The sequence below is a fragment of the Lygodium microphyllum genome, chromosome 25 (genome assembly GCF_053477565.2).
Source record: "Lygodium microphyllum isolate KBCC chromosome 25, Lygodium_microphyllum_v1.1.10, whole genome shotgun sequence".
Lineage (NCBI taxonomy): Eukaryota > Viridiplantae > Streptophyta > Polypodiopsida > Schizaeales > Lygodiaceae > Lygodium > Lygodium microphyllum.
The window spans coordinates 55,112,051-55,124,138 of NC_141159.1; the positions used below are offsets into that span (position 1 = coordinate 55,112,051).

Consider the following 12,088-nt stretch of genomic DNA (forward strand, 5'->3'; position numbering starts at 1 on the left):
ACATGAGTTACATAAGCCACATAATAATTGAATGATCATGAGTATCAAATTATGTGTATCTTGTGAAGTTTGAATTGGTTGTTTGTGTGTACATTGTGCCATTCATTAATGTGATTGATTCGCAAGGTAATTTTTTTAAATTGGGTATCCCATTTCAACTCTCACTGCACAAACATGTAGCACATATACCAAGTGTCTATTGCAGGAGTCTCATTTTTACCCTCCATAATCTAGGTCCAACCTAGTGGGATGGATGGACAATGGGAAGTGAGGTGAGAAGAGGAATACCCTATGTGTGGTATCTTGTGTGCTATTAGCTGCACATCATGCATACACACCACATAAAAGTCCATGTACTTTAGTGTTTGAAGCCATAGTAACTTGTACTCCATCCAGCACTGCATTGAGCATCCATGATGTATCTCTAACGCTGATAGTGAAACCACTACTATGCCAAACTTCCATTTCCATACTCAATTGCAATCTCCTAAAGTGTACATTAATCCACTTGGCTAGTTGTACAAGAGACTCCTTGTGGTGTGGTGTGCATTAAGACGCCTAACCTCCATGTTTGCAATCCAAGTCTAATGTAGAAAGATGGAAGGACAATGGGAAGTGAGGTAAGGGAAGGACAATCAGGCACTCGCCACTCTGTGTAGAAAATTGTTGCCGATCACACACTACATGTACTCGACCACACACAACATGTAGCCAACTATATATTGCATTTAGCCGAGTGCACATTCTATAGCACCTATCTCATCCAATTATACACAATGTATCTATATCATGTTATCCTTTCATCTAGAGCATCTAGTGTGTATGTATTGTTACCACACACCCATCCTTGCTACATTGCACTATGTTTCCACAACAAGATGATACATAGATTACCCTAGGCAATGCCATACACATGCATTTGCGCAAGGATGATAAAAGTAGCCTCAAAACCATTGACCATACCTAGCCATCTAAACACACCTTTACTACATGTGAGTAGCCGCATGCTTGCCATATCTTAGGGTGCATTATACTCTAAGAGAATCCATGATAGGAATTTATAGGCCTCCTATACCCTTAGAAGGCTCTATAAGTCTCTGGAAGAGAAGCATACACCATTGGCGTCTTATCCCGAATTGCATAGTGGGGGACTTGCTTGAGCTTCTTTGCGAAACACACACCATACATATAAGAGGAAGCTCACTTAAGAACACCAAAAGAGAGATGGAGGCCGAAACACTTTATTGCTGGTTTCTTCTTTTTCTTTCTCACACAATACATTCTACACAAAGTATAGATAGGATACAACATAAAGAAAAGTGGCCTATTAAGTTAAACAGTGGATAACTTATTATACCAATCAACTAGTACTAAAAATATGCCAACTATAGGTAGGTGCAACAAACTAAATGTAATAAGTGATAAGTTAGTGGAAGATCGTAATGATCACCAACATGCAAAGTATACAAGTGTAGATCCATCTAACGAGGGGGTCCATCATTAATGTCTGCACATGTTGAGGTTGCCATCTCAATACTTCACCTCAAGCTCAATTGTATATCTACAACTCCACCTCAAGCTCAATTGTATCTCTACAGCTCTAAATAAGCTTTGAAGTTTTTGAAGCTTCTATCTATCCGATGCCTTTCTAAAAATGTTAGCTTTTTGATCCTATGTGCTAACGTATACCAAGTCAATCTCTATTGCCAAGTACCTTGTCTCTTACAAAGTGGTAGTATACATCAATGTGTTTTGTCCTAGTATGGAACAGCGGGTTAGTCCTCATCAAGGCTGCTAAAAGCATAGCAAAAAAATGGGCAGGGAAACTTGATGTAGATGGTTTCAGGAAATCTTGCCAAGTTGCTGGAGGCAAAGTGGATACCTAACCATGAAGCCACACAAGATCAAGCATGACCAAGGCAACCAAAATGGAGATACCCTATGTCCGTGAGACACTAGACATGTCCCCTCCGCACGCCAAGGACAGGAGCAGACTAGTGAAAGGACTGTAAGTGAGGAAGAAGGAGATCGAGAAGAACAATCTTGCCAAGGAAGGGCCAAGAAATCAAAGAAAATAGACTCTGTAAAAGAAGGCCAAAGAAGAGAGAGGGAAGAAAGAGAAAGCAGACCTACATAGAGCCCAAAGTAAGTCCAAAGCATAGAAGAATGAAAAAAGAGAAAAGAAAGGGACGAGGCAAAGAGAATAAAAGAGGAATCTAGGAAAGCTGAGGAGGAGAGAAAGAGAAGAGCTTAGGAAGAAGACATGGAGCTCAAGAAGAAAGAGAAATAAGACATAGCCCTAGCCATCCACCTCTCAATGGAGCAACCTTCAAGGCAAGAAGAGCTGCTTGCCATGAGTCCACCCAAACATGAAGGTCCAAGCACTAGCTCCAAAGCACCGAAAAGTTTGCCACCCCCAGTAATAAATAAGGGAAAGGGCAAGGGTCTAATCAACACCATCCCACCCATCCTACTGCGTGCCACCCCCATCATTACACCCATCTAAGGCTCCTCTACCATGGTGGATGCTAGCAATCTTGCGGCCTGGGTGTAGTTCCAGGTCAATAAATAGACACCTCAAGGTGCAAGTGTAGGAACCCCTATGATGGGAGAAAAAAGATAGGCTGTTTGCAGATGTGGAGTCTAGACAAGACCCCAAAAGGCATAAAATAGAAGCATCTACGACCACGACCCCCACCGCACTATTGTTGTCTACAAATTATGATGACTATGTGCAGGAACTCATGTCATAGTTGAAGCGGATGAAAGAAGACAAGAAAATAGCCATCTCACTAAGCTTGAGGCCAAAAGAGAGATGATGGCAGACTCTCAATTACAAAGAACCCGTCAAGTGGGCATGTATAAAAAAGAGTTCAAGGAGCTAAAGGAGAAGCTCGAGGCCAAGGGAGGAAAAGAAGAGAGGTGGCAAGCAAAGCTTGCGGCAGAAACACATAGTCTTATGAGCCTACAATGTCATTTTGATGAGCTGGTAGTGCTATATAAAGACTTGTAAGAGGAAAATGAAAAAAAAGGTCACAGAGTAGCTAGGAGCAGCAAAAGAAGAGAGAAGTTGACAGCAACAAAAGCGCATAGAAAATCTGGAAAATAGGATGGCCTTAGAGCTGGAGAGCAACAACACTTGGAAAGACAAATTGAGGAACAAGAGGGGAGGCTAAGGGCGTTAGCTTGGGGGAACAACGAAAGCCTGGAAGAAATGAAGTAAAAAGTAGACGAATGGATGGACAGGAGTGAAGAAAGGGTGAGACACTTAGCGCACCGACTAGCCCTTGCAGAAGGTGAGAGGGTGTTATTAGAGAACAAGGTAGAGGCCACACAAGTAATTTTGGAAGCCCAACAACGCGCCTTCCTCCACACTCTCTTAGACGTCATGCAATTAGAGGATGAGGAGACCATTGAGTGATTAAGGAAAAAGTTGGAGATTACCCGCAAGACTCTAAGATATGGGCTGCACGTCCAATTGCAAACTACAGGGCCCAAGGAAGCAGAGCCACCAAAGCACAGGGGAGAAGAGAGGCAAAGGCTGACTTAACACACAAGGCCAAGTTTTGAAAGTCGGGCAGCAAACGTGGCTCCTTAGTGGAGGTTTTTAAGACAAGACTCTACTTTGCAAGAATGTCACCTCCTACCACTCTTTATTGTCATTTATTTATTCATAAGATCTAATAACTAGATGTCTTTTCCCTTGGTTGAAGGCTTATTAAGATTGGAAAAATGTGGATGTTGAAGTCTCTTTTTTAGATATGCTAGAACCTATAAGTAATTCATACACTTAGTGTGTTTTACTATTTAGTTTTTTCTTTAGAGCTTTATGTAAATAATTATTCAAACTTAATGTATTTTTTTTTCAAAATTAAGAGTGTGATTTTAGACTTGAAGTATATTTGATTAGTTTGGATCATCACTCAGCACTCTAAAATTTTACTGGCTATATGCTGTCAAGCATTTTTCCGGAAACTAAAATCCCCTAGTCAAATTGTAGTTAGGTTTGATTCTTCTAGCTTAGTTGTTTGTGTGACAATTTGTTTTGTTGTTTCGTAATTCGATTTATTGTAATTGTTTAGCTTAGGATTTGTTTTTATCATTTTGTTTGATTTGTTGAGTGTGAAACTTGATAGCCTTGGTCGAGTTTGGTTTTTTTTTTGGACAAGATGAAACTTGTGTTTGTCAATAGCTACTGAACATTTTGGACTAGGTATGTTTTCTTGTCGAGACTTTGCACGTCACGGGGATAATGGGTTCACGAGCACTTCACGTTGCACTTGTTGATGCAATGCACTCGGGGGTCATCTCCTGTTCTTATCAAATACTTCCATGCCATGGGTTGGTATTATGCACGCTTTGCACCATCGTTAAGCACTAGCACGGCATGAGGTCTGTTGCAACTATATGCAGTAAATTTTAGATGCACACGCACATGAGAGAGCACTTGTCATTGAGCACGCACAATTCTTGCACACACCATTTGGGATGTTCACCACAAAGTTAGGAACCTCTGGTTGAGAGTGTAAGGTGGTTGGGTGAGTTAGAGGGTCGTGAAGGACGCCATCAATTGTGAGAAGGGTTGTTCATATTTGGTCAACATCTTAAGGACCATCATTTTCTAGAGTGATGTGAGATATTGGATGGGTGGAGCAGAGTATATCATATCTTCTTTATGAGAGTTGAGAGGTGAGGATAAGGAATTTTAAATTAATAAGGAATTTTGTTTGCATTTTGCATGATGCACAATCACATCTAGATAGGCTAGGCATGATTCTTCAATGCATACATTATTTTGTGTGTAGCATGGATTGATTAATTGCATATCATAGATCAATTGCATGTTTTCTTAAATCATGTATGGTTGTGCTCGAAGTTCCTTTCCAAATCATATTTCTGCTAAGGCACATTGCATGAAAATAAAAATTCCAAGAATGGTTTCACTCTTAGCATTTAGAAGGATGCAGCTGCTCAGATTGAAGCAGGAATTTTGGGCACGGGCAAAACCATTACCCTCACAGAGATTCAAAGGGACCGGCTCACTAGGATTGCTCTAGAGAATTGGTCTGTCACCTTGAAGGGCGACTCAAAGCCTAAGTTCAATCAATCTCTCATTGATGGGATTTATAGAACAGAGCTTCCTATTGCTTCTGATGCTATTTCTTCAACATCATCCTCAGTGCCAGATGTATCAACTCAAAATAAACTATCTAAACTTTCTATAGTTCTTGGGGTTTCTTCGGTTTAAGGTTGTTCTATGACTGGTGGTTGTCCTTCATGTCCGTACATGAAGACCAGGCTGTGAAGATGGCAGATACTGGCTGCAAGCATATTGCTATTCTTGGTGTGGATTTCATGTCAAAGAATGTTCGTGCCATTCTTGATCAAGCTGGTTATGAGCAGGTTGGTGTCTATCACATGGTAGGTGAACATATAGGCTGTTCTTTGGCCGAGGCAGCTGAAAAGAGAGAATACTTAAGTTTCTTAGGGGATGCTGCGAGAAGTACTTCGGCTCTTCATGTCATATACATAAACACATCTTTGGAAACAAAAACTAAAGCACGTGCCATTGTTCCTACTATCACCTGTACTTCTTCAAATGTGGTCCAAACAGTATTATAGGCATTTGCACAAGTTCCTGATGTCATTGTTGGTATGGTCCGGACTCCTACATGGGTGCAAATCTTGCGGAAATGTTTCGGCAAATGGCAAGATTGTCTGAAGAAGAAATTGCAACAATACACCCATTGTATAACAAGAAATCAATAGTCTCTCTCTTGTCTCAACTTCATTACTATCAGGATGGATCTTGCATTGTACATGATCTATTTGGGCATGAAGTGGTGTCTCGGTGCGGAAGGCTTATTGTGATGCATTCTTAACTGCTCACTTTGAAGTTCCTAGTGAAATGTTTGCATTGGCAATGGAAGCCAAGCAGAGAGGGATGAGAGTCTTCTCCCTAGTGTCAACTACATAGGCTGTGGAAGAATGGCAGAAGATTGAGGATGTGAAGAATGCTGCAAGAAAGATGGTGCGCAGTGGGGAGGTTGCAGGCTTCCATAGAAGCAGTTCAGAATGAGAAGAATGAATTGAATGACAAGTTGAGAGAAAGGCAAGAAGAGAACGAAGGCGTAGAGAGGCCTAGACAGAGAGAGAAGGGTTGGGTGAAGTGGTCGAAGAGGTAAGAGCTGTATTTCCTGGAGCAAGAGCTGATCAGCAGCTGCAGCGGCAGCTATGGCCGGTGGCAGTTTTATGGCGCCCTCCGGCAGCCCTCCGAAGCAGTGTGCAAGGCATACCACTGTCTTTGTGGCCATCACATGTATCATGGTGGCAAGGGGGGGTCTCTAATAGGTGCCTTCATGCTAAGAATACTGCAATGGTGAGTCCATGAGTTTGCAATTCTGTATGAGAGAGAAAGAGAGAGAGAGAGAGGAGGCAGGCAAGCTCGGGGAAGAACTAGTGGAAAAGCTCGCCTTTGTTGCCAGGCTTGAAGGTATCCAGAAACTACAAGATGAGAACCAAGATCTTAAATTCTCAATCACACTGATGTCATCCCAGGATGAGAACAAGGCTTTGGCTACCTCTTGCAGCAAGTTCAGCGAAGAAGCTGATGAGCTCCTTCGGCTAGAGACACTGAGAGAACAACTTGAATCTGCAGTGGGGAGGTTGCTCGAGTGAATCCTATCTTGGTTGCGAATGAGGAAGAAGGGGTCAAAGCGACGAAGGAACGCGTCTGGAGCTCCGCTTTTTTCTACGGTCGTCAAAATGCAGATCTTTGTGAAAACCTTGACCGGCAAGAAAATCACATTAGAGATTGAGACCTCTGACACTATCGACAATGTGAAGGCCAAGATTCAGGATAAGGAAGGGATTTCCCTTGACCAATAACATCTGATCTTCGCCGAAAAGCAGCTCGAGGATGGCCGAAGCCCCAGAAGAGCAGACAAAGGGTGCGAATGTGGCCAATGAGCATGCAAATAGAACAAGAAGGCGATGAACATGCAGTCGGTGTCAATGCAGTAGAGAAAGAACAGAGGAAGGAAGAGAATGAGGAGGAAAATGAGGAAAACTTAGAGCAAGACAGCTAGAAGGAGGAAAGACAGTGAAGTAACAACGAAGACAAATGAATGGAAAAGCAGACCGTGCAACATACGTGAGAGCAGAGTTTTGGTGCCGAGAAGTGCTTAAAAATAGCTAAAAATTACGAATATCAAGGGAAAAATATTCAACGTCGAAGGCGGCGGCTCGATCTGGGACGATTTTAAGCGTCAAAGTGCTTTAAGGGCGCCCGAGCGACACTTGTTGATTTTTCATAATTTTTCAAACTGTCATGTGGGTTGACAAGAGTTACTGGCCAATGCGGAATGCCGAGCCAGACGCCCAGGATTTTTCAGGGCTCAATTCGGAGTCCGGACGGAAAAATGACCAACAAATGGGCAAGATTTGAAGAGGTGGACTTGTTTTGGCCAAGAGTGGGTAGTGACCTTTGGGGCCAAGAAGCATTTTATGCCACATGACAAATCCTGGAGAGAGAGAGAAGGAAAAAACGTGAGCAAAATGCACCCGAAAATTGTGCCATCATGGGAGATGCTCAACCTCCAGCCTGCAAACAACCCACACCACTGATCATTGCCCTTGCTTCCCTCCTTGGATGCTGGTCCTTTCGCTGTGCTTCGCTCCTCCAATGGCGATCTCTATGAAGATCTCTGATTTCAGTCTTTCTCTCTCCTTCCTCTCTCTCTTCTAAGGGCAGATTCATGTGGTGAAGAAGAAGAAGAAGAATGGATGACGGATGCTTGTCCAATGAAGACCGGATTGCTCCGTGGTTCAAGAGGAGCGAAGATTGCTGATTGTGGACTATCATGAACATTAATGGTGGCTGGAAATCAATCCCGAGATATGGCAAATAAAAACTCGGTAATCTCATTTTTACAAAGGAAATTGATGTTTTATGCAATTTGCTTCATGAATATTTGTTCCCATGGGATGATTATGCATTATAATGTTGTTTGCAATGTCTTCCAACTGTTTGAAATCAGAAAATCAGAAAATCATAAGTGTTGTGGATGAAATTAATAGTGCAAAACCCGTAAAATACGCGAAATATGGGAAAATTGGGTGTTTTTGATATAAATGAAAAATGTAATAAGACACACCAACTAAATTTGTATTTTTGTTGCAAATGAACCTAAGGGCCACAGTCCACAACTCACTTTGCATTTTTAGTTATTTAATATTGCGGAAAAATACAAGAAAAATAGGGAAACTGGGAAAAAATAGGAAAAAAATAGATTTTGAATGCCAAAAATTAAGGAAAAATAAGAACCATGTTTGTGGATGTATGGGGGGTCTGAAGTATGAGGTTTAGCCTCAGTTCAGCCCTACCTCTATGGTTTAGTGAGTTTTTATGGCTTTTTATGCAATGAAAATATAGAAAATAAACCCTAAATCTATGCACCATGCACAACCTAAACGGTTGAGGGGGTAGAGTGTATAAAAAGTGTTTAAATGTTGAATGGAATGATGAAAATCTTGTTGGTTTCTATGCATACCATTTAGGTTGGTCGATAATTAAAAATTAAGAACCTAGTAGCACGAGGGTTTCTCGGTGCTAGGTTCATGCAAGGCCGTATACGAGCGATAGTCGGAATCATTGAAAGAAATGTTTTCCACATGTGCACAAATGCTGATTTTTAATTGTTTGAGCACATGGACGTTCACTACTTGCATAAATCATAAAGAAACTTAAAAGTATCAGACAATATCTCTTGGATGCATGGCAATTTCTTTCTAGAGGAACATGACCAATGTTGAGTGAGACAGGTTGTCCAAGCTGTAGGCTAGGCGTTGGGTCTAAGGGGAAAGAAAGTGAGGTATGGTACATTCCTGGATACGATTAATTGGTGCCTTGAGTGGAAATGTGGGTGATATTATGTTATATATGTTTAGCGACGCATCGAGGGGCCAATCCCCAAGGTATAGAAGAGTCGCAGTGAGGTAGTGGCAGTCAGTCGTGGGAGGACCTCCTATGTTTGTACTTTTGCTATTTGGCAATGTGATGGGACTCCCTCTGAGGAGTGTTAATTGGGTTAGAGTTGGACTACGAGACGTGATACAAATGCAAGATGTTTAGGAAGATGATGTATGTGTCATCCACGCTCCTGGCCGCGAGGCCGTGGGGTTGTTGAGCACTTGATAGAGGTCCGTCTAGTGCATGAGCCAGTGCCAGCCCGTTTTAGGTCCCATCAGTGGTGCGTCTACTAGGAGCCGCTTAGAAGTGGCGGTCCTCGAATCCTGGTTGTCTAGGGACCAGTTAGCAGTTTATGCCAAAGGATACTGAGATTGATCCGTTATTCATCGATAAGCATCGTCTAGCAGAAATCCAAAAGCAAGAGAGAGACGAACGAGCTAGGCGACGTGTTGAAATTATTAGGAGGTATTCCCCTAAGCGTAGCAGTGCTGAAGCCTTACGAGGGAGTGGATCTAGTGGTCTTGGTGCCACAAGCAGTAAGTTAGGAGAAGGTGGAAGCTCTAGTGCTCCCCTTTCTTCCATAAGGCAGTCTACATCAAGTACAGGAGGTGTAACCCCACCGTCCTCTATTTCTAGCGCAAATCCAATTTCCGTCATGTCCCAGTCTCGTTTCTTTTCGGAGACTATCTTGGACAAGATACCCACAAGCTGCTTGTTGGTACTTTCAACTTGCCCATTCGCTTGCGGATTATAAGGGGTCGTTTTATTGTGCTTGATTTGCCAAGCCTCAATCAAGCTTTTGATCACCTCATTCAGGAAATGGGTTCCACGGCCCGACACTAATTCTTTTGGGGGACCAAAACGGCATATTATCTGCTCTAAAAGAAAACTAGCAGTTTCTTTAGCATCATCTTTCCTTGTTGCACGTGCTTCTGACCACTTTGTGAAGTAGTCAGTTGCTACAATAATATACCTCTTTTGTGCAGTCGACGACGGAGTAATAGGACCCACAAAGTCTATTCCCCACTTCTCAAATGGAAGTATCGCCATAATAGGGGTGAGTGGTCTTTTCCTATTCTCTCGACTATCATCTCGTTGACAAATATCGCATCTCTTAACATACGCGAACGCATCCTAGAAGATGGCAGGCCACCAGTAACCTGCTCTTAAAGCCTTTTGTGCTGTAAGCCGTCCAGAAAAATGGCCTCCGCAAGCGGAATCATGGCACTCTTTCAAAATGAATGGCACCTCGTCAGGCATTACACATCGGCGATAGATGTCATCAACCCCTTGCCGATATAATGTACTTGCGATCAAGGCAAACTTTAATGCCTACTGCTTAATTTTCCTTTTCTCAGCTTTAGATAGTTCGGATCCAGCCTCTCCTGTCGATAAATAATGTGTTATTGCAGCATACCAGGAGGGAATAGACGCCGTATCTATCTTAAATAATGACTCCATGTCACTACCTTCAGCCACAGATTCTTTCAGCTCTCCAAAGTCCACAAGACATTCCACAATACCCTGTAACCTTGGTGGCTTACTCCTGATCTCACAATTCCTACCGACATGACCACATGGCCTAGCAAGAGCCTATAAGGTATGCCAAAAACGCACTTCCGTGGGTTAAGAGCGATACAAAATTGTCTACAGCGCTCAAAGCACTTTCTTAAAATGACCAACTGCCTTTCTCTCACGGTGGCGGCCCCTAAGTCATCAATAAACACCTTCAACTCTTCAGGGGATATGTCACCGAATGCCTTATCTGCTGTTCGTTGCCACAAACCAGGCGCATTGCATAAAACAAAGGCCATCACATGGTACACAAAAGTACCAAAGACAGCAATAAAAGTTGTTTTCAACTTGTCCTCTTCTGCAATTGCCATCTGGTTATATCCTACAAAGAAATCCATAAACGAATATATCTCCCTACCCGCTAATTGATCCAAAATCTGGTCAATGAATGGCAACGGGTAGTAATCCCTAACCGTCTGCTTATTCAGCTCTCTAAAATCTACACATAATCGCATTTGATTATTTTTATTCTTTCTGATCACAACTAGCGAACACCATTCCGTATGTTGCAAAGGAAAAATCAAACCCGCTCTCCGAAGCTTCTGTAACTCTTCAAACAGCCCGTCCCTCAGTTCGAAAGGCATACGCCTTACTTTCTGACGCACATGACGACTGCTCTCTTTTACAGGAATAGTATGAACAGCCAGGCTGGGAGGAATGCCTCTCAGCTCATCATAACTCCAGGCAAAGATATCGCAGAATTCTTGAATTAGGGACACATAGTCCTCCCTTTCTGTTGAACTGAGCATAGAACCTAATTTGATTGGTCGCGACTCATTAGGTGTACCAAGGTCTAGCTCGATAACATCTGCATTTCTTATACGATCTTGGGCCTCTATCGGCTCGTTCAAAGTGATCTGATAGATGTCTTCCGTGGTGGATCCCTCTTTGGACTCATCACTCGATGATTTCTCACTGGCAGATAAATCCTCTAATGTCTCCAATTCTGTGGAAGATAGAGGAGCTCTCTCACTTTGCGGGGACTCAGGATATGCATCAATCACCATGCGCTGAGCACCTCTGCCGAATATCAGCCGACTGGTGGGTATATCCACTTGGCAGTCCGCTTGCAAGATCCAAGGTCGTCCAAGTAATACTTCGTAACTTGGACGCCCTGCAAAATGAATTACCCTAAAGTCCAACAGGCATTCTACATTTGCAACAGTGACATGGACCTTAGTAATGCAGCCTTCCGGCTGTCTCAAACTATCATCCGCCATTCTGAGAATTATGGAGGTATCTTTCTGGATCGCAAGACCTAACCTTTCCATCAGTTCAGAACTCATAATGTTAACTGATGATCCCGTGTCGACGATGGCATAATCTACTAATATCCCATTGATATAGGCTGCAACCCTTGGGCAATGCCTCTCAGCATGCTCGAACCAATCATCACCAACTCGCGCAATACCCAAAGGTTCCACGATATACCCGGTACGTAGGGTCTTTCTAAATTCCTTGCGTACTCCTATGGAAAGCTTAATAAGTTGTAGAAGGTTCACATCCGGCTTGACTTCGCAAAGAGAGCTCGCCAAATTGAAT

The 12,088-nt window shown here is 42.7% G+C and overlaps 1 pseudogene; it reads left to right on the forward strand.

The window, feature by feature from the left end:
• The first annotated feature begins 5,300 nt into the window (after positions 1-5,300).
• LOC148014234 (quinolinate synthase, chloroplastic-like) lies at positions 5,301-5,977 on the forward strand (annotated as a pseudogene).
• Positions 5,978-12,088: the final 6,111 nt, after the last annotated feature.